We start from the raw sequence: 26,814 nt of genomic DNA, 5'->3' as shown, positions 1-26,814 counted from the left end.
TTTGGTGAGCGTGACCCCCCATGGTTCTTGTGGGGTTCAGCTCCCTCAAAAACAAAAAATTATCAGAAATCGGGGAAAGTGAGCACATGGATTTCAATAAAGCTTCTCAGTCAGTTCGTCTGGTACCTTGATAATGTCTTGCATTATATAAAATTTTCCACCATTGTTTTACATACGTCAACGCCCTCTAAAACTTGTGAAGGATACGGTACCAAATAGGGGAAGGAGGGCAGATAGTGTTGTTTATTGGTACAGGTTGTAGAATGGGCTCCAATCCACCAACTACTACTACTACTACTGTTACTGTTATTACCACCACTACTACTGTTACTGTTATTACCACCACCACCATTACTACTACTGTTACTGTTATTACCACCACTACTACTGTTACTGTTATTACCACCACTACTACTGTTACTGTTATTACCACCACCACCACCATTACTACTACTACTGTACCCTGTGATGTCACCCCTTCACATCTGCTACCATTACGGTCATGTGGCTGTTATGTCGGGATACTGGCTTGTTTTATGAACCAGCAATATTATTTTGTAATTCTTTCAAGTCGGCATGTATGTTGCGGGATTGGATATGCAGTGTCCATGTTTGTTTTTTTTAATGCTAGGAAGAAACTACATATTACCTTTATTTTTATTATTATTATTATTATTATTATTATTATTATTATTAAGCTTAGTCGAACTGAGGCTAGTGGAAGGGTAGTGTTAAGTAAGACTGAAGTATGTCGACTTTGACAGTAATCTATCAAAGGTCAAGGGCAAAGGGCAAACACATATATCTGACCCTTAGACCAGTTGGTGTGCGTGGGTGTTACATTCTCTGTGTTCTCTTTCTTGTTGGTACTTTTTCTGTCTCCTCCTCTTCTCCTCCCCCCTCCACTTCCTTTTCCTTCTCCCCTCCCTTTCCCGCCGCTCCTCCTCCTCCTCCCCCTCCTCTCCTCATTCTCCTGGTCCCTCCACCCCCCTTCCCAACGCTGATAACCACCGCTAACTATCTAATTGCCTCTCATTACCCGCTTCATTCCACACCTGTGCGTGGGTGTGTGTCGAGGGGAGGGAGGTGTGTGTGTGTGTGTGTGTGTGTGTGTGTGTGTGTGTGTGTGTGTGTAGGGGTTAAATATTTTGTGCCTTAACCTCTCAATTTCGGGACCCTTCTAACCTGACTTTAAGCAGCAAAAATGACCTTTAGATGACGTGCTAAACATAATATCAAGCATATTTGGGGGAGTCTCATTATCACCCGAAATAGTCACATCATTTAGATTTCAGTCATCTATCGCCAGAGAAACATACCAAGTCTTTATCAGCCTGCGAATTGTAGTCAGCAGGGGAAAGTAAAAAGCAGAAGAGGTAAAATATTAGGCAGACCACTTCCCCACCGTCCCTGTTCCCATAATCGTTGGCACTGAGTAGTAATGGACAAAACGCACCTGTATTGTTATATATCTCATCGTACTTTTTTCCCTGTCACCTTTATCGTTATTTTTCGGGCATCATCTTTCGTGGACGCCTCGGTTGTTACGTGGTGCATGTTTAAGGTCTGATCTGCATGTATTCTAATGCGCCACGGTTCGAATCCAAGTGGAGGCGAAGGTTTTTCTATTATGGAACCGCTGTCTGGGTCTCCTGTGGCCAAACCTCATCATTCTCGTTACGTATTTTTTCATAGTTTATTCTTGCTACTCTCAGGCGATATTATTCATCCAGGAAATGTCTTGTGCTGAAGGGGTTAAATAAGACACCCCTCGAGTTCGAAAAGTTTCTGCTACGCTAAGTAAAATTGTCTGGCGGCAGCAAGAATAAAATGCAAAATTACGCCATGGAGTGAAAGGGTTAATGCTTAGGGCTACTGCAGTTCAGCCCAGGAGCCGCCAGCACCTTCCATGTCCGCAGCCTTCCTCTCTCTCTCTCTCTCTCTCTCAACCATCTCAGAGCTTGTAACATAAAGGGTCACTTAATGCCCAAATGAAGACACCGAGCGGAGGGGGAGGGGGAGAGGGAGGGGGTGGGGAAGCGGGAGGAAAAGGAGGAGAAGGAGGGTTACGGAAGGAGGAGGAGGAGGAGGAGGAGGGTATTGATAATGATGATGATGTTGATGATCCTAAAGAAGTGAAGAAGAGGAAAAAGAGGAACGGGAGAAAGAGGAGGAAGAGGCAGGGTAAAAATATGAGGAGCGCTTTCTTGCTTTTCTCACTGGAATGTAAGAAGAGGAGGAGGGGAGGATGAATGGAGGAGAGAAGCAGCGTACTGTGAAGGGATAACGAAGGAGGGGGGAGGGGAGGGGAGAGGAGGAGGGAGAAGAGAGAAGAGAGGAGAGGAGAGGACGACAAGACAAACAGAGGAGGGCTGGGGAGGGAAAAGGAGATCAGAAGAGAAGAGAGGAGAGGAAGGACGAAGAGAGGAGGATGAGGAGAATAGTAAGTAGAGGAGGGGTGTAGGAGAGGAAAGAGGAAGTTGGAGATGGAAGACGAAGTGGGTAAAGAGAGGATAGAAGATAAGGAGAATAAAAACGAAGACAAGAAGATGGAGAAAGGAGAAAATGAGAAGAAGAGACTCTCAATGAAATAGGAAATAGAAAGAAGATGAGGACAGGGGAAGAGGTGAGAATGATAAGACAAAAGAAAAATAATATAAATCAACGTGAGAAAATGGAAAGCAAGGAGAAAATAAAGGAGAAAACAAGGATAGCAACACAAAACAGAAAAAAAAGAAATACATGAAGGAAAACACAACGTAACAAGGAGAACACGGTAAGGCAGGGAAAAGAAAAAGAAAGGATGAGCTTGAGAGAGGAAAATAAAAAATAACTATGAAATCTGAGGGAAAAGGAATACCGAGAGAACTAAGGAAAGGAAGGGAACGCCAGTGAGGGCAGTAAAGAGGGGAGAGAGAAAAAGGGAAGATGTAATAAGTGGAGCGGAATTACTGCAGCAGGAAGGAGGCAACAGAGCGAAAGAGTTGTAGGGAGATAATATGACTATGATTAAGCTGGAAAGGAGGGAATGGGGAAAACAAGACGGATACATACATAATACATACATACATTCATACATACATAAACACACACACACACACACACACACACACACATCAAACCGTACACATAAAAATCTACACATGCAAAAGGGGGAGGTGGTGGCTGGGTGGATATCGCCTTGGAGTAGGGACAGTGTCAACACGGGTTCCATCCTAAATTTTTGGAGGAACATTTTGAAGGTTTGAACTGAGAATTACTGTGTTCACTGCTCCTCCACGTTGTTAAATACACCCCCGCCACCTCTTAGCTAGTTACAATATGGATGGTGGACATTAGTGCAGATGTGGTGACAGGTGAAGGCTGCAACGAATCAATCAGCTTTTCATGCGAAGTAAGTAGACTGCTGGAAAAAAAAAAAAAAAGCTCCGCAAAATGTCTTGAATTGGGTGTTAAAAAAATAAAATAAAAATACATAAACACAGATCATAGACTCTCTCTCGCTCTCTCTCTCTCTTACACACACACACACACAGTCATGTACATCATTCCTTCTCATGCATATAGATTAAAATTAACAGCACACTCACCCTTCAAATCCACTCACACATACACTCACGCATACAAAAATACATATACACAAAACCGACACACGCACACATGTACACAGTAATGTAGTTGTGCTTTTAATTATGTTATTACTTTTTCGGTAATCTCTTACTGATACACACGCACATACATACATACATTCATACAACCTCCCCCCCACACACACACCATCCTCAAAACAATACCTGATTACCAATGAAAGGCCCGAAGCAAAAGAAGCCATAAAAAACAAAGTCATCTGCCATTTTTCAGCTATACTGGGTTTTCACTGCCACCCCGACCTCAGTCCCTCCCAGCGCCATCTTTGTTTACCTCGTAGACATTCACAAAGCAACGTAAAAAATCAGCAAAACTAATATAACGCCAGCAAACTTCGAGCGCATTAATAAACAGAAGCGAAATTGCATCAGTATTTCCCATTAAGCTGTGATTCAATAGCGAGAGTGGGAAATAAAAGGAGGGAATTAGAATCCTCATTTTAAATTCGCGCGGCTGTGAATGTTGGCGGGCGGGAGAAGCAGCCAATCAGTGAGCAGTCCTGTTCTCCCGGAAACATTTTGAACTTCTGCGTTGCACAGAAAGAACATATATGCATTTTTTTTTTTTTTTTCCCATATATGTCAGTCAACTGGAACGCACGGAAGCTGCGAAAAAGGTACAGCCCCTTTCTCGCCCTTTTGTAAAACCATGAATCCGAAAATGGACGTGGGAAAGCGATTTTTCTCTTTGGCGTGCTTCAACTAATCAATTTGCATGAAAAAGAACGAATCAAGTGAAAAATTTTTTGCACCAATCCGCTTACCCGAACCAGCGCGAAGAGAAGCAGTCAGGTTTTATTTTTATCTGCTTATGAATTCACGGATCAGAGGCACCAAAAAAAAAAAAAAAAAAAAAAAGAAAGAAAGAAAGAAAGAAAGAGGCAAATAGAGACAGAGGATGATGTTTTGAAAAACAGGCAGAATTAAAAAAAAAACATGGAGAGGAAGACAGATAGACAAATGGATAGATAGGCAGACAGACAGATAGATAGATAAACAGATAGATAGGTAGATAGATAGATAGATGGAAGGGCAAATAGATGGGTAATATTCTTTTTTTACTATTTCGCCAGTTAGAATGACAAAAAACTGACCCAAATTTTTTCCTCTCATTTTTCTTGACACTCACTCGCCATCCAGAACAGCCAAAACGGTGATTGTGTGTGTGTGTGTGTGTGTGTGTGTGTGTGTGTGTGTGTGTAAGTTGGCCAATCACACTCCTTCGTCTCTTCTTGTTAATCTCTGGTTTCATCCAAGGATTCTTTTTTTCATTTATCTTTTTTCTATTCCTTCATTCCTTATTGTTTCTTTTTCATCCTTGAATTTTCTTTCCCTGTGTTCCCTTTCTCCTCCTCCTCCTTCTCCTCCTCCTCCTCCTCCTCCTCCTTTCCTATTTACAAGCATCCTGCCGCCTGTCTCACCTTTCTCCTCCTCCCCTTTCACTCTCATCGCTCGTCTTCCTCCTCCTTCACGCTCTTCCTCCTCCTCTTTCTCGCACCTTCTCCTCCTCCTCCTCCTCCTTTTTATATTCAATGTCTTTCTCCCTTACACTCTATTTCTCCTCTTGCTCCTCCTCTTCCTTCATGATCATCCTCTCCTTGTTCCATTTTCCCTTTTATTTTTTTCCTTTATGTTCCTTCAATAGCTCTTCTTCTTCCTCTTCCTCCTCCTCCTCCTTCTTCTTCTTCTTCTTTTTCTTCTTCTTCTTTTTCTTCTTCTTCTTCTTCTTCTTTTCTTCTTCTTCTTTTCTTCTTCTTCTTCTCCTCCTCCTCCTCCTCCTCCTCCTCCTCCTCCTCTTCCTCCTCCTCCTCCTCCTCCTCCTCTTTTTCTCCGTGTACCTGAATACGTCGAACTGTAATTAAGCGTGCGCGTGCACGCACACACACACACACACACACACACACACACACACACACACACACACACACACACACACACACACACTGGACTGGGAAGGACGAAAACCGGGAGAGAATTTAGAGAGAGAAGAAACAGGTGGGAATCTGGAATGAAGGGGGAGGAATGGAGTGGGAATCTGGAATGAAGGGGGAGGAATGGAGTGGGAATCTGGAATGAAGGGGGAGGAATGGAGTGGGAATCTGGAATGAAGGGGGAGGAATGGAGTGGGAATCTGGAATGAAGGGGGAGGAATGGAGTGGATATCTGGAATGAAGGGGGAGGAATGGAGTGGGAATTTGGAATGAAGGGGGAAGAATGGAGTGGGAATCTTGAATGAAGGGGAAGGAATGGAATGGGAATCTGGAATGAAGGGGGAGGAATGGAGTGGATATCTGGAATGAAGGGGGAGGAATGGAGTGGGAATCCGCAGTGAAGGAAGGGAATGGGAATCTGGAATGACAAGTGGGAATCTGGAATGAGAGGGAAGGGAGGAACTGGACATCTGGCATGAGAGGAATGAAACAGCGTGGCAATTTGGAATGAAAGTAAAGAACAAGAACATGACTCTGGGTAATGAGAGGAATGATTAAGAGTGGAAAATCTGGAATGAGAGGAGGAAAATGGAAAATGAACCAGTAACGAGATGTCTTAAGGGAGTGAAGTGGTTCGTGAAAGGGTAATCTGTACAGAGGTGCTGGGGGAAGTGTGAAAGAGGCCCGAGAGAGAGAGAGAGAGAGAGAGAGAGAGAGAGAGAGAGAGAGAGAGAGAGAGAGAGAGAGAGAGAGAGAGAGAGAGTAAGGAAACTGCTTAAAGAGTGGAGTAGTGGTGGAGGGGGGAATGGGGGTGGTGGTGGAGAGATGGAGAAGAGGGGAGAGCGAGAGAGATGGGGAGGTATAAAGAACACGGCTTAAGAAGTGGAGTGGAGGGGTGAATGGGGGTGGTGGTGGAGAGGAGACATGGAGAGAGAGGAGGAGGTAAACAGGTAACACGGCTTTGAGAGTGGAGTGGTGTGGAGAGGGGGATGATGGTGGTGGAGAGGGGTGGAGTGGTGGGGAGAGGGGGATGATGGTGGTGGAGAGGGGTGGAGTGGTGGGGAGAGGGGGATGATGGTGGTGGAGAGGGGTGGAGTGGTGGGGAGAGGGGGATGATGGTGGTGGAGAGGGGTGGAGTGGTGGAGATGTGTATATGTGGCCCTGGAGAGAAGGGTTAAAGAGGCAACACGGCGTAAGGAGTGGAGAGAGAGAGAGAGAGAGAGAGAGAGAGAGAGAGAGAGAGAGAGAGAGAGAGGATTGCTATGGTGGTGAAAGGAGTGAAGGAAAAGGAAGAATGGAAAGAAGAGAAGAAAGTGGTGGAGAAAATACGCGTACTTAAAGAGAGAACAGAGCTTAAAGAGTGTTGGAGAGAGGCGGCTGGTGGTGGTGGTGGTGGAGAGAGGGTGGTGGAGGGAGGTGGTGTGTGAAAAGGAGGTGGAGAGAGGCAAAGGAAGTGGAACGAAGAGAAGAGACGAGGCGCAGAGAGGAGAGAGAAAGAGTAGTGGATGGAGAAAGAAGAGTGAAGGAGTGGTGGAGACAAGGAGTGGACAGAAGAGGGGAGATGGAGAGGGGTGGAGCTATGACAGGAAGTGGTGGTAAGTGGAGAGAGAAGAGATAGAAGGGAGAGAGGAGAAAGAGAAGGGAGAGAGGAGAGAAGGGATGAAGAGATGAGAGATGGCTGCGATGATGGAGTCAGATGATGAAGGATGTAGAAACTGGTGATGAAAGCTTAGGATGATGATGCAGGGACGGAGGGATGGACGAGTGAATGGCCGGACAGAAAGAAGGAAAAAGGGAGGAAAAGATGGATGGAAGGAAACAGGAAAGAATGGAGGGAAAGATGACTGGAAGGAAGGAGGGAAAAAGCGAGAGATGACTGGATGGATGGAGGGGTGGAAGGAGAATAGGAAAGGAATGATGAAGAGAATGAGAGGGCAGGAGAGACGACGGAAAGGATGGAGGAGGGGATGGGAGATGGAGAGAAGACAGGTACAAATAGCAGAATGGAAAGACGGATGGATGAAAGGATGTAGGGTGCTCTCTCTAAGCAGCTTATGAAAGGCTGTCAGGAAGGATCGAAGGAAGGATGAAGGAACTTAAGAGGGAAAGAAGAGACGAAGCCATAAAGGGGAGAGAAGGAATGGAGGAAAGGCTTTAAGAAGGGAAAGAAGGAAGGATGAATGGATGGAGAGAGGGCTAGAAGGAGAAAACATGAAATGGATGCATGGAGAGAGGGAGAGATGGAAGGATGAAAGAATGGAGGGAGACATGAGGGGGAGGGGAAGAGCTGGGTGGATGGAGAGGGGGAAGCAAAGAAGGACGAAAGGGTAGGAGAAGGACGCAGGCAGAGACGAAGAGGTGGATGGATGTTGAGAGGGAAAGAAAGTGGGATGAAGTGGTGGAGGAAGGCATGGGAGGAGAGAAAAGGAGGTGGATGGATGGAGGGAGAGAGAGGGAAGAACAGAGAGAGGGAGAGACATAAGGAAGGACGGATACACTTACAGCGAGGCTTATTAGAGGGTGTCAAGAAGTTTATGCCCATGAGAAGTTCCCTTTCATGGCTGATGATTCTCTTTGTTTGAATGGAAGTGGTGGTGGTGGGGGAGGGGGCGGCGGGCTTCTCTCTCTCTCTCTCTCTCTCTCTCTCCCTCTCCCTCTCCCTCTCCCTCCGCATCACAAAATGCCCCTAAATATTTCTTCTTTCCCCCCTTGATCTTTCTTGAAAACACTTCACCGCATTACGTTTCCTGGCAAGTAAAATTCTAAGACGGCATTGTGGCGACCTGCATCCTTGTTTACCTCCCACACAGGCTTCATTAAACCTGGTAATTATCTCAGGTGTGTGGAGGGAGGTATGCAAGGGAAACTTAATATAACTCAAAGGCTTTTTGTTATATTACCTTTTATATACCGTCAATGACTCTTGTGTTTGTGTCTGCTTCTCTCCGCACTGTTGCATCACTTTCTCATCAACACCCACCTGCACCCACTCCTACATCCACTTACATCCACCTGCACCCACTCCTACACCCACTTACACCCACTCCTATACCCACTTTCACCCACCCCTACACGCACCTGAACCCACCTTCCCCTATGTGAATCTACTTGAACCCACCTACGCCCATCCAAATCCACCTACGGTACGCCCATCTGAACCCACCTACATCCACATGAACCCATCTACTCCCACCTGAACCCATCTACTCCCACCTGAACTTACCTACACCCACGTGAACCCACTTACACCCAGTCATATCTAACCCACACCCACTTGAACCCACCTACATCCACTTGATCCCGTCTACACCCACCTGAACTCACCCATAGTCACCTGAACCCACTTACACCCATCGGATCTTACCTACACCCACCTGAGCCCACCAACATGCACCTGAACCCACCAATACCCACGCACACCCACCTGAACCCACCTACACCCACCTGAACCCACCTACACACACCTGAACCCACCTGCACCCACCTGATCCACCTGCACCCACCTGATCCACCTACTTCCACCTGATCTCACCTATACCCACCTGAACCCACCTACACCCACTGAACCCACCTACACCCACCTGAACCCACCTACACACACCTGAACCCACCTGCACCCACCTGATCCACCTGCACCCACCTGATCCACCTACTTCCACCTGATCTCACCTATACCCACCTGAACCCACCTACACCCACCTGAACCCACCTACACCCACCTGAACCCACCTACACCCACCTGATCTCACTTACACCCACCTGATCTCACCTACACCCACCTGATCCCACCTACACCCATCACTTACACCCACTAGAACCCACCTACACGCAACTAAACCCGATCCGTCCGCTCCATCGGGTACGCGCCAGAAACGAGGATCAAAAACACAACACTCCACCCGACTCGTCCCTCTCTCTAATTGTCTCTCTCTTTCCAGCCTGTGTTTTTCTCCAAGCTTCTCCCGCTTCCTCATCTTACTCCCTCACCCTCTCAACCCCTCCCCGCACCCTCTCTCCACTCTGTAGTTACCCTGGCTGGCCGTAATGAGGCAATATCGGGTAATGAAAAGGAAGAAAATCACGTCTCTTTTCTCATTAGTCTCTGCGACGCCTGTAATGGGGGACCTCCAGGCCATCTGGTGGGTGGGTTCGGAAGTTCTCGCGATTCCGGTGAGAATTTGACGTAAAATGTGGCCAGTGCTTGTGTGTTTATTGGGAGCCTATTTGTTCAACTGTTCAGCCACATTTTCCTGCTGATCGCTTGCATGAAGGGAACATTTGCCCATGTATTCTGGCGATTGTGTTTTTTTCGATTTTGATTGCCGAACGTTGTGTGTACGTGTTAACAGAATTCGGCACATTTATATTTTTGCTCCGATAGATTTTACGTCATTTGGCTCTTGCATGACATTTTATTAAAGCGCAAAAGCTAAGTAACTGGGCATTTGATTATTTTTTCATCTCTCGTCCTGTCGTCGGGGAAAAAATGATCTTTCGATAGTACTGCCATTTCGTCCTCTTCACAGTCCAACTCGCGGGGGAAATCTCGGTCCTTGGTGCGAATAAAGGCCACACACACGTCATTCCTTTATCAAAAATGGAGAGAAAAAAAAATAACCGTCATATATATATATATATCGCGCCTCTCCATGCCTAAATTTCACTCTGAATCATTTTTTTTCATTTTTTTTATTAAGCTGCATCTCCCCAGCCTTTTTGCGTTCTTGCAGGAGGAATCCGGGCAATTCGTCTGTCTGCGCGCGAACGGATATTCTCGTTCTCGTTTTCTTTGCAGTTTGCGGGGCGGGGGTTGATGCAATTTCTGGTCGCAATTCAATATGGGGAGGATGTCTTGTGTTGGTGAGGAGAAGGAGGAGGAGGAGGAGGAAGAGGGAGTGAGGAGGAGAGAGAACAGGGAAAGAAATGAGAGGGAAGAGAGGAGAGGAGGTGGGAGAACAGAGAGGCTGGAGGTATGGAAAGAAATGAGAGAGAGAGAGAAAGAGGGGGGGGGGAGTCTGCATATAAATAAATCAGTTATAAAGTAAACAGTTTGGTAGTGAAAAAGGGAGGAAGCGATAAGGGCGATGGTAAAAAAATGAAAATAAATTATTGAGGAAAAGACAAAAGAAAATAATGGAAAGATTAGAAGATAAAAAGAATGATATATAGGAAGAGAGAAATGACACAAAGCAAGTTATTTAGCTACACAGAGCACACGCACCTTGCACATTCACCCCACCTGAGCAACGCACTCTATGAAGGAGGAACACTACACACCCGAATCGCCAGCCTCCACATTCAACTCCCACTACACATCCACGGCACCTACCACAACTTTTATTGTTGACGCGAATGTGTAGTGGTGTGGTGTGGTGTGTGTGTGTGTGTGTGTGTGTGTGTGTGTGTGTGTGTGTGTGTGTGTGTGTGTGTGTGTGTGTGTGTGTGTGTGTGTTTGAAAAATAATGACTTGCTTGCAGACACACACACACACACACACACACACACACACACACACACACACACACACACACACACACACACACACACACACACACAGCACCTCGGTTGCTTGTCAAGGGAAATGTGTATTGCTCACGTATACACACACACACACACACACACACACACACACACACACACACACACACACACACACACACACACACACACACACACACACACACACACACACAGCACCTCGGTTGCTTGTCAAGGGAAATGTGTATAGTTCACGTATACACACACACACACACACACACACACACTCCACCTCTGTTGCTTGTCAGGGGAAATGTTGTGTAGTGCTCACGTTTACACACACACACACACACACACACACACACACACAAACACAGTAAGCCGTCCCAGGGTACACACAGATGCTCATTAACTCGTAAGCGCAGAAGATTGCGAAACAGGTGCACACACGTACATACATATATACATACATACATACATACATACATATATACATTTATACATACATACATACATGCATGGATACACATTTAAAACACACAAAAACAGGAAACAAAAGCGTGAATACTTGACGTTTAGAGACAAAGGTTCACATGTACAAATTCAAAGGCTAAAACACACACACACACACACACACACACACACACACACACACACACACACACACACACACACACACACACACACACACACACACACACACACACACACACGCACACAGCAGCAATTATCAGACTCTTGCTGCGTGACACATGTAAACTGATTTATCTTGCGACATTGCCAACACCTCCTCTCTCTCTCTCTCTCTCTCTCTCTCTCTCTCTCTCTCCTTTAGCTCTTCTTCATTCCCCGTGCCGCTCTTTTCCTCTCTCCTTTCTCTCTTCTTTCATGACCCTCTTTTCTTATTCCTTTTCTCCCTTCGTTCGCCATGATTTTTTTTACATTTTTTCCTTCCCCCTCTCTTTTTTCTTCCTTTTTTCCTTCCTCCATTCTGCCCTTCCATGACTTTACCTTCCTGATTAATTCTGGCCTAGGGAATAAAGAGGAACTAACATTCAGCTCGATGACTCATTTTGGATTTTATTCGTACTGTCTTTAGAGTATTTTGTTCAGCCTATATAAAAAAAAGACTTCTAGAGAATAAGAGGTTCCATATAGCCCTCATTAACCCCGTCAGTACGAGAGATGTAAGTTGCGTAAAATCGTCTAACTGTTGAAAGAATATACCAGGAAGACGTCACCGCACTGAAGGGGTTAAAGGAGGTTGAGTTTCTTCTGTTCTAATTTTACTGACGCACCGTTTTCCTATATGGCCACGTTGTTATTACTGTGACCGTAGGAACACTGTATAAGAGCACAAAACAACGGGTAACTTAGCCTGGTGAATGAGGATCGGGATCGGGGGCTGACCTAGCCTGCCATGGTCCTGTTGGTTATGTAGTACAATTCAGCTAAAGGTGGTTTCTATACTCCCTGTGCCCTAACTTTGCCTAAAATTACCATCTCTCCATCTTGACTGTTGAGGTGTACTAAGAGGATTACTGCAGAAAATGATCCTAGTCACAAAGAAGTACTGTGGAAAAGATGCAGAGCCAGTGCATTGTCTTATTTCTACACGAAACGAGATGAAACTGGACGAAAATCTAGGCCATTTTCAGTGAAAGAACTACTGGTATACGATATGGCATCCACAGAGTGTGAGGGAGATGGGGGTTGGGTAAGACAGGGGAAGAGGATATAAAAAATGGACGTGTTTTTACTTCACCAAAGGCCTTTTGTGCGTATAATTTTGGGCATGAAAAGGTGACTCAGTCCCTGGGATACAGTGTGCACAAACGGTGATGCTGGGGGAGTGCGGGAGGGGAAGACCAAAGACTCTGAAAACTGGTAGGATTTACAGTGATTCCATGCCCAGATGCAGTAGAAGCTTGAGAACTGGCCTGGCTTCCTCTTCATGTTCGACTTCTTACGTGTAATGCTGGAAAAACAAAAGTGACCCCACGACTGAGACGCAACATCCATAAGTTCTTAGACTCGTATGTTGTGGTGGGTCAGGCAGCATGAGAGGAAGACCATAATATCCCTTTGTACATCAGAGGGACAGCCTATTATATTCGCATCCACAACGCTGGTCATGAATGCTACTTGTTACACCAGCATCACCAACAATCACATCAATCACAGCATCAACAAGAAGAGGTGCCAAGGCACAGCAAACCCGTCCCCGGCAGTCACTAGTGCTGACGTATAAACACAACAGGATGTCTAGTCGAAGATGTCACATATCAAATTTAGAGTTAATCGGGTGAAAATTGTCGATTTAATGCCCATTTGAAATTTTAGGCCTCCCTGCCGCTAAGTGGGGGGTGACCTCCCCCCCCATGTAATGAGGCATGTTATAGGATGCAGATTTGAAAGCTGTACCTTTAGGGTTTGGTTTCATGTCGATGTGACGCATTGGAAAGGAGTAATGGCGGAAAAAAAAAAAAAGATTTTTACCCGTCCTCGTTTTTTAACATTTTGGGGGCCTACAGCTTGGGTCTTGGCCCAGTTTGGCTCAAAATACAATCAGGTGATCATAAGGTAATAACCCATCGTCCCTTTTATTATAGTCAAAATCGCACCAGTAGTAAAGATAGACAGACAGACAAACACACAAACCGAGTGAAAGCAAACCCGTTCCCGAGCCCCTCCGGGGCGGGGAAGGGTAATAATCTCAACAATAATCCATCCATCCATCAAACTGTCCGTTACAGTTCCACCAGAAGCATTGTGGCTCAGGGCTAAGCCGTTTAATTATTATTATTATTATTATTATTATTATTATTACTATTGTTATTATTACTACTACTACTACTACTACTACTGCTACTACCACTACTAATTATTATTATTAGAAGTAGTAATATTAGTAGTAGTAGTGGCAGTAGTAGTAATAGTAGTAATAGTAATGATAATAATATTCAACAATAGTAATAATAACGATGATGATGATGATGATGATGATGATGATGATGATGATGATGATGATGATGATGATGATGATGATGATGATGATGATGATGATGATGATGATGATGATGATGATGATGATGATGATGATGATGATAATAATAATAATAATAATAATAATGATAATAATAATAATAAACAGCTGCATCAATCACCACACTAAGTGCACCCATGGTAATAACTAGAAAACACTTGGAGAGCGCATATCTCCTCGAATGTCAGTAAATATTATGACTTATAACTGTATTTCCATTTTACTACCAGATGAATACTTTTATGCTCTCACATATCCAATTAATTCTACGGTATCAGCCTGCCCCGGTACACAGAATCAGCTCGTACCTCCGCCAACGCTAATAAACTCTGAAATTTATTCCTGCAATCTGAGTCGGATATATTCCAAAATCTAATCAACTCTCCCTTGATTCACCGTCCATCTATCCACCATTTTTTGTTAAAAATCCGATAACAACTTTTCGAGATAGCTTATATACAGTACATGTCGTAAAAATACCCCCGCTAATACCAATACACCAGTCCTGTATGAGACAGCCCTAGCATGTATTCAGTATGGATGGTGGGTGTTAGCGCCGAAGTGGTGACATGTAGAGGTGTGCGGTACGTAGGAGGACTGCTGGGCCTTGGTAGCAGGCTGTGGAGCCTATGCCCAGAGTCGGTCACATAAAAACAAACAAACAAACAGACACGGGCGAATTGTTAACCTTCGTTCAGTGTCCTTGGCAGATTTAATAGAGTTATAAATTACCACACGAAGATAATCACAAATTACCAACAAAAACCACTGTCTCGCCAGTCATCACCCAAAACATATCATCAGCGATAACAATATTAATTATAATGTCAGAGGTGATTACCCCGTCAGTAATAATTATAATGATGCTACTACTACTACTACTACTAGTGCTACTGCTACTACTGCTATTATTATTATTATTATTATTATTATTATTATCAATAATAATAATAATAGTAAATATAAAATAATAATAACAATAACAATAATAATAATAATAATAATAATAATAATAATAATAATAGCAATAGATAGCCTATCAATATTTATAAGAAAAATGACACTTAAAATACAAATAAAAACACTGGTAATAATAGCAGTAATAAAAATGTTAATAATGTGAATAAAATACCAATAGTAGTAATGATAAGCATAATGAAAATAAACAAACATCATGATCATGATCATCATCATCATAATAATAAGAACAACAACAACAACAATAATAATAATAATAATAATAATAAAAATAATAATAATAATAATAATAATAATAATAATAATAATAATAATAATAATAATAATAGCAGTAATAACAGCAGTAATAAAAGTACCAATGCCATCAATCATCACATCAAGGCCGCCAATAAGGACGTCTCAAATCCCCCTAAAACTACACAATTTACCGTGCCCGCCAGCCAATCAGAGACATGCGTGGGACGGTGACCGAACCAGCACTAAATATAGAGCATTCTACCTCCCTCTGCCGCTGCGGAGATATCATGAGCACTTGCCTCCCTCTGATGCTCGCGAAATGAATATAAGTTCCACACCACCTCCTTCTGATATCCGGGAAATGAACGTGTCCTTGCCGCGTCTCCTCTGATGCCCCAGAAATTAATATAAGTTGCAAACCATCTCCTCCTGATTGGGAATTATATATAGTGTTCCCCATTCACCTGTCACGAGGAAGTTATATGATACTGACACCTCCTATTGATGCCTTCGAAGTGGTCGTGTAATTTGTCGCCTCCCTCTGATGCTGGGGAAATGAATATGATTTGCAACACTACCTCCTCCTCCTGGTCGGGAATATTTAATACCTGCAGCGCATCCTGTTGTCGCTTGGGAAATTAGAATATACCTCCTTTTACATGACAACTGCTTTGATGTGTGGGAAATGAATGCGTCTTTGTGGTCTGTTTCTGGAACTAAACAAACTCACTATCGGAGGTAATAAAGTTGAATAATAAGATATAAACGGGTGTGAATTTATACAGTATCACACATCCCTTTGTTGCTCAGGAAAATACAAGTTATTGACACTTCCTTCTGATATAAGAGAAATGAGGATGTCCTTTCCGTCTCCCTCTTGTGCTTGCGAAATGAATATTAGACCCACACCTTCTTTTACATCACATATGAGCGGTACATCCCTCCATCACTGGGGAAATGTGCATATCGTCCACACCTATTATCAGGAATATGAACTATCCTTCTCGTCTACATCTAGCGCTTGGGAAATGAGTAAGATCTGGAATATTTAATTTTTGTCTTCTTATAACCTGTCCATATCAGAGGGTTTTCCTTGAGCCGAGTAAAATCGCTTGGCGGTCAAAATAAAACAGATAATATACAAACTGGATCTGAATGAACTATATGGTGCCCACACATCCTCTTGTCTTTCTGAAAATTGTTTGACGGTGACATCTCCTTGTGACATCCGTGAAATGAGGGCGTTTCTGTCCTCACCGCTGATACATGGAAAATCATAGCACATTCACTTCAGTTTGACTCTGCTTTTTGTCCTTTTAGTGTATATTTCCCGTAGCTAGGTAATAGACAATACTACGGCTCTGCATCCTTTCTGAAATACTTCTTCGTGACTGGCACCATATTCTAGCGTTAAATCTCTTCTACAGCTCGGTATTTACAATGGATAACTGGCAATTTTACACCTAGTTAAACTTAACAGAATGTAATTTGATTTCACACCTTTTCCTGGTCGAGATTTAATCCCTTCAAGTTAAAGTAAAACGAGAATTGAGGGACGACATTTTTAGGACAAGTTAAAGTGAAAAGAGTGTAGCAGCAGATTACCGACTTCCCGTTTTCTTCCGGTTAATGTCAGACGATCTTACTTTGCCTCAAGAGACACCGAGGACACGAAGACTGTTAACAAACATGACGATAAACCCTCCCAATGAGGTGACATTTATTTTTGTAATCAGCTGCCCCCAGACGGTTTAGTCTAGCTCGGGAGAATTTCGTAAACGAAGGAGTTGAGTATCGCCTTCATTAACCCCTTCACTACAGGAGGTCTGCCCAGAAGGATGAATAAAATCGTCTGGTGGCAGCAAGATCAACGTAAAGAAAATCATCGCAATGAAGGGGTTCATGTTTTTGTAAAGAATAAAGGGACTTCCTATTTTATTCCAGCGACGGTAGACGATTTTATTCTGATCGTCGAAACGCACAAGAGGTTATGGCTTAAAATGATATTAAATAAGTTCCACGTAACTCTGTCACATATCCTTAGGTGGCTTCGAGGTCTGGTAGATGTTGATGATGATGATGATGATGATGATGATGATGCTGATGCTGATGCTGATGATGATGACGGCAAATATCTAACCCTCATTACTATTGGGTCCTGTCCATTCTAACCGATCCACCAGCAGACAAGTTCAGTCATTTTTCAGCTGGATATCAAGCAGTGAAAAGGAGTTAATCAACTCTGTATGTAAAAACCCCTCCAGTTCGAAATAGTCATAACGCCCTCAGCCTGAAAACGCCTTACTAAATTTATTCACATTTCCAGACGATTTTATACAGCTCAGGACAACTTTTGGAAGTGGTGAGGTTAGATATAGCCTTCGTTAACAGCCGCATTTCTAGATGGCTCTCCTCACCTAAATAAAATCGTCTGAAAGTAACAAGATAAAAAAAAAAGGCATGGTAGTGAAGTAGCTTATAAAACCATGTTGAGGCAGTAAGAAGAAAGTATGTAAGATGAAACTAGACTAAAGAAGGCTCCCTCAGGCTGACGATATTAACTTTGTCACGTCTTTCTTACACCTGGGAAATGTCTCCTTCTGATATCAGTGAAAATAACTCAGGAGATCCGCCGCTCCTTCTGCTGTTCAGGAAATAATAAAAGTCGCACTCATTCTGTTCTCGCTCAGGAAGTGTTTTTACGCTGTCATTTCCTTCTGATACTTATGAAATTGGCACTGGAGAGGAGCGCCTTCGTGTGTTGGCACCGATATAGCTGGGTGGCTCAACTGCCTGGTTATATACATGTCACTTAAGTACTTCCCTGTCCATTAAAAGAAGGATGGTGTACTGTGGGAGAAAGACAAACCAAGCTTGTAGTACACGGGTTTATGTTTCAAATGAACCTGGGGTCATAAGCACTACTACTAGTATTACTACTAGTACTACTGCTGCCGCCGCCGCCGCCGCCACCACCACCACCACCACCACCACCATCGCCGCCGCCGCCGCCGCCGCCGCCGCCGCTGCCGCTGCTGCTGCTGCTGCTGCTGTTACTGTTACTGTTGCTGCTGCTGCAGTTGCACTACTGCTGCTACTACTACGGCTGTTGCTGTTGCCACTACTGCTACTAATATTACAACTACTGCTAGGGAAATTATTTATTACTGAAGCATCGTTTGATATGAGAGGATATATTTAACACTCCAGTCTCCACTTGTCGCCTGGGAAATTCTATGGTTGATTCATTTTTCTACGTCTCTCGGGAAGCAAATATAATCTTTTCCACCTCCTTGTAGCGCTGGGGAAAACATATGGCTGTCACGCCTCCCTCTCTCACTCACGGAATGAAAATGAACCTCACACCTCCTCCCAACACAAGGGAAATTATCAGACTTGCACAACAACTCCCTCTAGAGCCAGGAGAATCTCGTCTCCATCCGCCATGCTCCCCACCACCTTTTAACCCTTTCAGCACAATGACTTAATATTCACTAAGGTCTTGCTATTCCTAAATGTTTTACTCAGCTTAAGGGAAATTTCTAGAGCTGGGGGATTACATAGTAGTTCAATGTCTTGTTCTTTGTTTATGAGGCCTGCCCTGAACTGAAAGAATAAGCTGGAAAATGAGAGAGAGAGAGAGAGAGAGATCCCCGTGCTGAAGAGGTAGCCGCAAGGGAAATGGAAAGACTTACACAATAAATCCCTCTGATGCTTGGGAATCAACCGAAAGCACATTCTTTCTTTCTTTTATTCTCTCTCTCTCTCTCTCTCTCTCTCTCTCTCTCTCTCACGGAAAATGCCATATGCTCTCCACCACCTTCTATCACCGGGGAAATAAAGCACTTGCACAATCAGTCCCTTTAGTGCTGGGATATGACGAGAATCACACCTCCACCCGTCGCATGGGAAATGGCTGCGTTTAATCACCTTGAAGATGATGACGTATTTTACATTTCATTCCTGCCATCATCGTATGCATCTTAAGGAGAGTCCCGAGGAGGTGAAGGGATTGATGAAAGCTCTGTCGGATTACTCCATTTTAAAGGATTTTTTTTTCTTTAGGTGAATGAAATCGTCTGGAGGTAGCAGGAATTAAGTACAGATCCTGGGACTGAAGGGCTTAATACTGCCTGTTAATCACCTACGCTTACAACAAGAATAAGAAAAAAGACATTGTACTGAAGAGATTAATATGGAAGCAATAAAGGCTTCCCCAGCTCCCTCCAGTGCTCACAAATTAAACGAAGCTCACCTCCATCTGTCACCAGGGAAATGGCATGTGTTCACCGTGACTTTCCAGTGCCTTGGAAACAATAAGACCTCCCCAGGCCCAGCATCTCCCTCTAGCGCCCGGGAAACGACACAAAGCCACGCACATCCATTTGTCACCCGGGAAAATGATACAGATTCCCCGCCCCCTCCCTGTGTCGCCCGGGATACAATACAACCCCCCGACGCCTCCCTCTGATGCCCAGGAAACGAAAATCAGAATCGCTCCCCTTCCCAGTCCACCTCGCAGCTTTCCTCTTGCGATCTGTGATTCTCTGGTGTAACTGTTTTAATTTTTACAAGGAATTCATGAGCTTGTTTGTGGACCTCATCTCGGGAAATAAAAAATCAGAATGACACGGCTTCAGCATCAATCTCCAGACTTTCCTCGTGCGCGCCGTCTCTCTCGAAACTACGCTTTGTTTTGGCACGCGGGTGATAGAAAATAGAGTGCTGCATGTACTATTTCTTACAACTCCTTCAGATATTAGCTGCGACACATGAAAGTAAATTTGTTATGTATCTTAACTTTGAAAATAAAATAATAATCCATCTACAGTATTTTCCCATATGTCTTTCTCTTTCGCTAAATCTCAACTGCGATAGAGTAAATGAAAATAAATTTATCTGTGAATTTTAACTGTGGGAATAAAATCGGAATCGCTTTGAGAGTACGTTTGTTTGTAATTCGAACAGAGAGAGAGAGAGAGAGAGAGAGAGAGAGAGAGAGAGAGAGAGAGAGAGAGAGAGAGAGAGAGAGAGAGAGCATCCATATACACAATCCTTTCATGTCTCTTCTTCCTCACAGAAATGTTAGACACGACAATGAAAAGGATTATAAATATCTCTGCGAATCTCCAGAAATTCGCGAACACAAACACAGAATGCAGGATGGTGTCGTGCTTCTTGTTTTTCCCAGGACAAGGGAGAGAACTGATGGCAAGTTTGTGAATTTTAGTCCTGTAATAAAAATCGTAATCACTCCTCCCGAATCCATCTCTCGCCGCTTTCCCGTGCCGCCATCAAAGTGCGAAAAATGGACGGGATTATAGTCAGTGGGACGAGAAAAGGCGCAAATTACCAATCGAGTGGAGACCTTTGAAGCCAAGTCGGGAGAATTTCAACCCTCCTTCGTCCTCGCCTCTCTTATCTTCGTGCATCCAACGCACTGCCTCCTTCGCTCCGTGTCTTGATTTTTTTTTTCTTTCGCGGCGGATGCGTCCTCGTCTCTCCACTTCCCCACTTCTCTCTTTCTTTCCTTTGTCTCTCAACTTCCCCACTTCATGTCTTCTTCTTTCCTTCGTCTCACCACTTCCCCACTTCATGTCTCCTTCTTTTCTCCCTCTTTCCACTTCCCTGCTTCTTCTCTCCTATCCGTCACCTCTTCACCTCCCTACTTCTGCCCTCTTTCTTTCCTTCTTCTCTCCAACTCACATTCTTTTCGTCATCTCTCCACTTCCCCGCTTCTTCTCACCGTCTTGCCTTCGTCTCTCAACCTCCTTACCTCTTCTTTCCTTCCTTGCTTCCTTCGTCATTCCACATCCTTACTTCTTTCTTTATATTGTCTCACCACCTCCTTACGTCTCTCCTTTCCATCGATCTCCACCTTCTTTCATTTTTCATTCATTCCTTCGTCTTTCCACCTCCTCCTTACTTTTCTTCTCCCTATTTTCTTATTGTCACTGCCTCCATTCTTATTTCTTCGTCTCTCAGTGTCCCTGCATTTCTCCCCGTTCCATTCCTTTTGCGTTCCACTTTCTTAATTCTTTCTTCCATCCCACCTCCTTTCTCTGCTATTTCCTCTTCAGACCAGGTGTGTGTTTGAGCTATTACTTTTTCTCGTGATATATTTCTCTCTCTCTCTCTCTCTCTCTCTCTCTCTCCAGTGCACCCAGTCCTTTGATCACGGCTGCACCCCTAAAAGTTATTCGTTTACAATATTTGCCTCGTTCTCCCCTCCCCCCTCTCCCCTCCCCCCTCCCCTTACCCCTGCCTCTCATTCCTCCTAAATCCCCTCCTCCATCTCTCTCTCTCTCTCTCTCTCTCTCTCTCTCTCTCTCTCTCTCTCTCTCTCCATCCTATTCTCTTACCTCCCTCCCCGTTACTTCCGTGCCTCCTCCTCTCCCCTACCTTTGTCTCCTGCACCCCTCCTCCCCTTCCTTACCCTCTCCTCTTCATCCCCTGCTTCCCTTCCCCCTCACAACCTCACCCTGCCCCTCTCCTTTGCCCCCACCCTCACCTCCTCCCTCACCATTTCCACATTATTCTGTTTTCTTCCCTTTGCGATATTTTTTTTTATTATTTGTTTCATAGCTCTCATTCATTCCTCCCTCTTTCCTCTCCCTTTCTTCTCTCCCTTTCGTCTGCCCTTCTCTCTTTTCCTCTTATGACTACTCTTCCCACTTTCCTCTTTTTCCCACTCTTTTCTCCCGTCCTCTCCCTGTTTACTCCTCCCTTTCATCCCCTTTCTTTTCCATCCTCCCCTCTCCTCTTACAGCTTCATGTCTCTTCTTTAGCCTTCCTTATATTCATTTGTTTCAGCTCTTACCCCTAACAACCCTTTCTTCTCCTTTCGTTCCTCTCTCAGCTTCCCCCTCTCCATTTTTCCTTAACCCTTTCCTCCTTTTCCCTTTTATCTCTTTGTCTCTCCTACTCTTTCCTCTCCTCGTTCTTCTTCTCCCTCTCATTTTCCCTCTAATCGCATTCCCCCTCTCCCTCCTTTCTCCTCCCTACTGCTGCTTTTTTCCCTCATTTCTCTTTTCGTTCCATTTTCCCATGTTTCCTCTTTTATCCCAGTTCACTTCTCCTTTCCCTCCCTTTTCTTCTCATTTCTCTTTCCTCCTCTCATTCTTTCCTTTTCCCTCTTTTTCTCCTCTTCTTTTTCCTTCTCTTCCCTCGCTGCCTTCCTCTCTCCCTCCCCTTCCTCCTGCCTCCCTCTCCACCCACTCTTTCAGGCGCCCCGGGAATGCGTGTGGGCGCCTTCAACTTCGTGGCGGTGAGGCCTCTCCAGAAGTTGGGTGGGTCACGTATGGAAAATATTTGATTGGCTTATGAGGCGAGGTTTTGCGACCCGACACCTTTGGGGATCACCATCGACACCCCCTTCCACCCATCTCCGAAAAACTCTCACCCCCCACCCATCCCAATCCTCGTCCCCTCACCCCCCCAACCCTTCCCAATCCTCGTCCCCTCACGCCCCCCACCCTTCCCAATCCACAGCCCCTCACTCCCCCTTACACAACCCCCTCCCCCATCTTCCTAACTTTTTCCTGTATATCTCGTCGCATCGTTTATAAGGACTCCAACATGCATGCGATGGCCTGGGTTACCTTAAGGCGGCTCTCCACACTTTTCGACCTCTTGCATTTATTATCTACGCCCTCCTTATCTAAGAACAGTTAAGAACAGGTTGTGTGCACCCTTGGTTGCATCCCATAATCTAAAGTCGTTCACCTGCCTCTACAGCATTCACACCACCATATTACATCAGATTGCGTCAAGGAGAAAGAGAACCATATTTTATAACAGCCAGTTACCAAACACATCGAATCCTACGAAGTACGGTCGATTTTTTTTCATCTGATGTAATTTGCATCTCCCACAATTGGCGTGTCAAGTAATGCCTCCGTGAACTTTGAAGAGCCTTGGCTGTGAAGTAGGAGTGGTCTCGTTGGTTGCTTGCCACTTCAACCTTCCAATATGACTTCACCTGGACATCAGTTTTGCTGAAAAAGGTTGGTGATCTTCGTCATATCAACGTAAACGCACTATACATTTAACTTCCCTTCATGCAATCAGATATGAGGCAGAAAGGCCATACTTATTTATATGTCTATATGTCTGTCGTGTGTTTTAATAGTAATGTCAGTAAGCAGAGGTTTACCTTCCACTATACGGCTTAAGGTTTATTAGTATTATCAGTATCTCACCTTCCTCTTGGCGTCTACTCGATCATCGTTGCCTTCATAATTTCTTGCCTCGTTATTCTTTTTAATATTCTTGCCCCCTCATCATACTTTTTTCCTCCTAATTTTTCCCCATTTCCTCTTCCCCATCATCTCATCTGTTCTACACGAAAGCACAGAATATGTACATTGCTACGGTTTTTTTTTCTTTAGTTATGTATATTCTAATAACTAAAAAATCTTGCACGACCTTCAGTTGAGTGGAAATTTGTGGGATTTTTTTTAAACGTACGCCAGTAATTAGCACTTTGGCTGTGAAATTCCAGCTTAGTAGTTCATTTCGAAAAAAAGACACCATTTTCTGCACACGAGAAACCTGGTGTATGAAAAAAAAAAAAAATAGCTTTCATAATTTCGTTTGGGCCGAGAATAAAGAGCTTGTGTTTTTATTTCACGTTAAGACGAGCGATTTTCCTCATCTCGTTAAAACCTCAGCGTAGACAAAGGTTTACATCATCCAGGGCATAAATCCCCATTCACTGATCAGTAAACTCATCCCCCCCCCTCTCTCTCTCTCTCTCTCTCTCTCTCTCTCTCTCTCTCTCGACGATTTTGCTGGAAGAAAAGTGGGAGAGGAGGGAGTGTCTGTACTTTCATTCCTTTCTCTCGGGTATCTTGGTTTTAATTACTTCCACATGGGGTTCACTGCTTCAGCCAGAGAACGTCATTATTATTTTATTCCTACTATCTCCTGCCTTTTTCACTCACTTAGGAATGAACTTAAGAGATGTGAAGCAGTCCTCTTTAATGCCTTCAGCGTGCTCTTAGGTGAACAGAATCGCCCGCTAAGAAAAAGTAAAAATACGAATTACTTTACCTGACTAAAGGAGATAAGTATGATCACATCGCAACAAGTGTGTTATGCATATATTCTGTAACTTTCTGAATCTGTGTTGCCTAAGTGTATCTATATAATAATAATAATAATAATAATAATAATAATAATAATAATAATAATAATAGTAATAATAATAATAATAATAATAGTAGTAATAATGGTATCTATGTAACTTCAGTACAGGTGTTCCTCATTGCAAGTAAAGTGGTGAGTTCCAAATTATGATAACTTTTTATTCGTACAATTGTGAGTGAAAATTTGTGACACTCTAGAACGCCCCTTCTTTGGGTAGTAATGGTACTTTAAAAGGGATTTGATCTGTAATTTTGATTGCACTTAACGAGAAACAGGACAGAAAAAATGGGGAATTATGAAACTTTATTTTTATCTATCTATATCTATTCTATAACTACATACATACATACATACATTCATTCATTCAGTCACACATACGACGTACATACATAAATACATACATACATACATATATATGCAAACACAGAGTTGAGTATTATGTATTTCTGTATCACCGCAAATTTATGTAACGACCATATATATTTCGCCCTGACACTGACACTACCAGCCTGTCATGGAGGACGTCTGGTATTTTTCACTTTTCTTTTTTTCGTGGGGGGAAAGAGGGAGAGACACACTCCACCACACCATTAATAGAGGAGAAAAAAGCTGACATATTTAATTATTCCCGCCGACAAAGGTACACCCAGTTTACTCATAATTAAAACATTTCACTCCCGTCCCCAAACATTTTACTGAATAAACATAAATTACCAAAAAGGGGGCGTTTGAACACAGACCAACTCCCCTCCATTAACACAGAATAAAAAAATGTATCGTCAAGAAAAAATACATAGACTTGCCTTTGATGAAACTACCTGAACGATATTTGTCACTGTTTCGTTGTCTTCCATTTTCGTCTCTAAAAATTCAGGTGTCGTCCAAATTGCTTACTTATTTTCTTCAATATGGGGGCGTCCTTTTACAGTTTGTTCTTGTCATTTATAGACCGTTTCCTTCAGCTTATGGAAGACGCTTGACTTTGAAGGGGTTACGGGAGGGTAAACGTAATCACTTCACTTCAAAAACACATCATGGAACAGAAAGGGTTGACAGTACAGGTGAAGGCGACCTAAAATACACGAATACAGACAAGTGGCGTGAATACAGCACCTTAGAACTCTTCATCGTGTATTTAATAACGTAAAGAATTTCGGGTCTCAGTCTGTTTTTATTTACACTGTATAAAGTTAACCTCCTTAATACTGTGACTTCTCTTGACGCTTGCTACCACCATGTTGTTATATTCAGCTATACTTCCCTGGAGGTGTTGGATATATTGCACATCAGTATTTCAGTATCAGAGGCCTTTCGTAAGCTCGAGTTATTTCTGATTAGGAATGATGTTATAATTATTGTGGATGGGTTAATAATGGAAGTAATAACTCCCCCCCAAAAAAAAAGGATATTCTAAACTATTCAAAGTCGCTTAGAGTTAGCAAAGATAAATGAAATGAAAGGATAGGCTAAGAGAGAGAGAGAGAGAGAGAGAGAGAGAGAGAGAGAGAGAGAGAGAGAGAGAGAGAGAGAGAGAGAGAGAGAGAGAGAGAAATATTTCCCGAAATGGAACTACAGGCATGCGGACGCCAATATATAAAATGTTGAAAGAGACACACTACACCCAGGAATGCCAAGAACACACTAACAAAACTATAATATTGAAGGCGGGAAGGGAGATGGAGACGCAATACGAGGTGCAACACACAAAAAAAGCAATACACCAAAGAGAAAATAACAAAGAAATGCAATACACCCAAGGCAAAGTGTTTTACAGAAGAAATTTGAACAGCGATACAAACAAGACAAATACTTGACGAAATAGTGAGAAAACAATGTATAAAATTTTGTGCCACACTACCAAGGCAAAACACAGAACATAAAAACATGCCTTTGGAGTACGAAGAAGAAACACCCAAGCAAAGCAAGACAGACGGACAGACAGACAGACAAACACCCCCCACACACACATACAGAGAGAGAGAGAGAGAGAGAGAGAGAGAGAGAGAGAGAGAGAGAGAGAGAGAGAGAGAGAGAGAGAGAGAGAGGGAGAGAGAGAGAGAGAGAGGCAGCAGTACAGAGAAGTGTGTTTATGTATCATTTTCACGCTGCGACAGGCTTTCCTCAACATAGCTTCCACTTTTTCCCCGTGTGTGTGTGTGTGTGTGTGTGTGTGTGTGTGTGTGTGTGTGTGTGTGTGTGTGATGGATGGTAGGGATGAGGGTTGTCTGTGTGAAGGTAGGATCAGGGGATTAGTGGAGGGGGCAACTGGCTGTGGAGGCTGGATTTTGTGACTGGGATGGGGAGGTGGGGAGGCAGGGATGGGGCAGCGAGAGGAGAGAATGCAATG

The 26,814-nt window shown here is 43.7% G+C and overlaps 1 protein-coding gene across 1 annotated transcript in view; it reads left to right on the top strand.

The window, feature by feature from the left end:
- Positions 1 to 26,814, top strand: part of LOC145397750 (uncharacterized) — a 241,050-nt gene that overhangs the window by 72,885 nt on the left and 141,351 nt on the right. The gene's annotated exons all lie outside the window — the stretch shown is intronic.

This window comes from Coenobita brevimanus, chromosome 43 (assembly GCF_032717465.1).
Source record: "Coenobita brevimanus isolate Jiangsu-jjx chromosome 43, ASM3271746v2, whole genome shotgun sequence".
In the NCBI taxonomy this organism is placed as follows: Eukaryota; Metazoa; Arthropoda; class Malacostraca; order Decapoda; family Coenobitidae; genus Coenobita; species Coenobita brevimanus.
Note: the sequence above shows the minus strand (reverse complement) of the source record. Positions and strands in the feature narration are given on the sequence as shown.